Source organism: Bidens hawaiensis, unplaced genomic scaffold (genome assembly GCF_021521415.1).
Source record: "Bidens hawaiensis isolate Kalapana, Puna unplaced genomic scaffold, B.hawaiensis_p1.1 tig00066388_1, whole genome shotgun sequence".
NCBI classification, from domain to species: Eukaryota; Viridiplantae; Streptophyta; class Magnoliopsida; order Asterales; family Asteraceae; genus Bidens; species Bidens hawaiensis.
The window spans coordinates 44,005-47,487 of record NW_027501815.1 but is presented as its reverse complement, the minus strand read 5'-3'; the positions used below and the strand labels follow the sequence as shown (position 1 = coordinate 47,487).

Here is a 3,483-nt window from a genome sequence, read left to right as displayed (position 1 = left end):
TGATGACCTGCAAAACAGACACCATGAGCTCGTCACTGAGAAGGGGGGGTACCTCCTTGTGACCACCCTCCGGCGTGAGAATCAGACTAGATTGCTCTGAATATAAGTGTATATTAAGAGAAATAGCTAGAGTAGATAAGATATGTGATGGTATCAGATGATCATACTGTTCCAAGGTGTTGGAGTATTTATAGCCGAAGGTAGGTTTCAAAGCAGGTACAGCCAGCTGTATAATATTTCTTTTCTACCAACTGTGGGCTACGCACGTGCCATGCTGGTGGTTGGTGGGTAGGCAGCGGCTGATAGTGACATGGCCGGCTGTGTACTATTCCTTTTCCACCAACTGCAGGGTATGTACGTGCCACGATGAGGGTTGGTGAGTAGGCAGCGGCTGATAGTGACATTTTGTACTAGAGCGTGCTCCTCCTCGTACTGTTGTCAGTGAGCTGTCACCCTGTGATGGGCCGCTTTGGTAAGATCTTGTCTATTTTGTCCATACCTTGGCAGGTATAGTACAAAAGATCCTCCAGAAGCGTACGGACTGGCTCATTTGGGCGGGAGTATTCCCGCCTTGCTCATTCCTTCTTCAGGTGACATTACTGAATTATTGAGAGTTAGTGCCTTGTGCGTGTAGCCTTACTATTAGTGCGGGTAGCCTTCCCGGATGGCTTGTATCCGCAGCTGCGGGAACAGGCGGGGTACTTCACCATTGGGAGGCTTTTCCTGCGGGAACAGCTGGCGTACTGCGCGTAAGGTCTTCATCTCTCTGAGCATGGTGGGTCATGCGGAACCAGTTGGTCTTTGCGCAGACGTCCCTCTTCAAGGTGAGTCTTGCGGGTCCAACTGGGCTCTGCTGGGACCTACCTCTTCACAAGCCATCTTTTAACTTAATCAAGAAGTTTTTGAGGAACCCGTTTAACTCGAACACATTGTCGACCCATCTTAATATTTTGACCCGTGTCGATCCGATGATCCGTCTCTTCACCAATTTGGGCCGACTGGCTTGTATCAGTTATCTCTTGATCCTCTCCCTATATATATATATATATATATATATATATATATTATTGAAACTACATAATCAATTTATAAACTAAACCTTTATAAACAATTAACCAAAACACATATTTAGTTTTATATTTAGGAATTAATTTAATTATATATCTAGAGACTAGAGTAGATCAAAGTTTAATTAAAGTGGACCAAAATTCTTAACAATTAAAAGAACATGAAACTGTAACCGACCCATTGAAGTAAACCGACAAGGGAAAAAACTCAAAGCAGAATAAGCATAATAATAATTCATAACATCTTAAATTTACCAGTTAAGTATATTTTACACTTCTTAATCTTTGTATCTATTCAAATATACCACAGAAACACCATTACAGTTCGTTCTTCATCAACTGACATAAAAGTAATTAAAACGAATAAAATCCAATAATTTCTATATCGAACAAAACATATTGATCTAAAAACAACAATTTTATCTTAGTATCATACAAACATGTTTTCTTAACACCCGAATCAATCCGAGAAAGCCGAATCTAGCTTCTCCTTCAATTGTTCGACATCCCCACCGCCATTGACCGCTTGAAACGAAAACGTATGAATCACATTCTCGTTATCTTTAACCGAAACATCGGTGTCATTAACTACCATTTCATGCTCTCTAAACGTCTTAATAACCCGTGCAACCGGATGCTCGTCTAACAGCCAACTAAGTCTTACAACCGCATCATCCTCCCGAGCCATAAACTCAACCTCGGGTTGACCCGGGCCCTCCTTTTCAGCCTCCAAGACACGTATCTTTGACTGAAGCTCGGTTATGTATGAAATCGCATCACCTAGAAGCGAAGCCTTATCCATTTTTGAAATTTTCGGGACCACGGCCCGTAATGCATAGAACCGTTGGTTCAGTTTCTCGCGTCGTTGCCTTTCCGCTTCGACGTGGTTCAACGGTTCTTCTCTCCCGTTAGCCGGTTTCCGACCCCGTTTTCTTGGTTTTCGATCCATTAAACACGAGTCTTGATTCGATTCCTCAAGACCCGCTATCATTTCTTGCGAATTCAATATCCCACCGATCACATGACCCGTTTGCGAATCAGGCCGAAGCCCGTTTGACGAGTTCCCACCAAAAACACGATTCGACTGTATTTCGTACTGTTTGTCCCCGAAAGTCAACGCGTTTTCAACTTTCGGTGAAAAGTCAATGCTGAACCGACCGGTTTTGGCACCGCTGCCACCGAGGCTTAAATCTTGACCGAATATTTTCGGTGATGCTTTCGGGTGACACCCGTTAAGCAAATTTTTAACCTTTGTAACAAAGCTTTGGTCTTCCGGGACCGACTTAAACGAACCAATCTCCAAGACTCCTTTCTTAACTGGGACAAGAACTAGCATTTGTAACAGGGCCGATTTTGCTAAAACCGATCGCGATTGGTACTGTTCTTTGCATCCTTTGGTGTCGAAAACCCAAACGGGCCGGCCTGTGTTAAATGACTGAGACGGGCTAGACGGTTTATCAAATGGGAAAACATAACACATCGAGGTTAAATAAAACATATCTAAATCGGACACTAAACCCGTCTTTAACTCAAGACTTCCTTCCTTACCATGACTGAATCCTTCGAAGAACAATCTTTTTATTAGCGTCTTCATCTCCGGTTTTATAACCCTTGGGTTCGTTAGATTCTTTGCAGCACCCGTCGCCCCAAATCAGAGCCGATTTCCCGGATTTGGAATTTGAAACTTGCCAGAAAATTGCATAATTCCAGCCCGATCCGTTAAGGATCGTGTGAAGGGAATCTTGTACCGCTAAATTATTGGTTTTTGGTCGGTATTCGTCGGAGATTTTGTTTGATGATGACCAAATTAAGTAATTGCAAGCTTCTTGACCCAGTGTCCTATCTAACATAAGCTTATCTTCTTCATTTAACAAAAATTTGTCTCCCATGTTGTGAAAACGAATTTGCAGAAGGTTTTAGCTGCAGAAACAAGAAAAAGAAAAAAAAAATTAATGTTTTCGTTGATACCACATACCAGCAGCTCACTGAACAAATTAGCAAATAATTTTCGAATAAGAAAATTTTGGAAAGTTTGGAATTAGTCTAGCTGAGCCAGAGGGGCTAGGCTTGGCTCGTTTACAAACCAAGGCGAGCCGGCTTGGCTCGTTTGTCTTCATGAACCGGAATGTTGAGCTCAAGCTTGGCTCATCAAAAGCTCGAGAGCCAACTTGTGACTCATCAAGCTGTTTATTTTTTAAAACTTTAATTTCTGTTAATTTTGTATGTTTTGCACGTATTCATGTATATAAAATAATATGATATTTTTAACTCACAGGTAACGCAAAATTTATAAAGATGGAATTCATAATTCATATATATTAAATTTTGGTTATAATTCTGGGTTATAATTCATATATATTGGGCTTTAATTTAAACAAGCCAAACAAGCGAGCCAACAAGTTAGCTAAACGAGCAA

At 41.4% G+C, this 3,483-nt stretch overlaps 1 pseudogene; it reads right to left on the bottom strand.

The window, feature by feature from the left end:
- Window positions 1-1,489: 1,489 nt before the first annotated feature.
- LOC143604742 (transcription factor MTB3 pseudogene) lies at window positions 1,490-2,956 on the bottom strand (annotated as a pseudogene).
- Window positions 2,957-3,483: the final 527 nt, after the last annotated feature.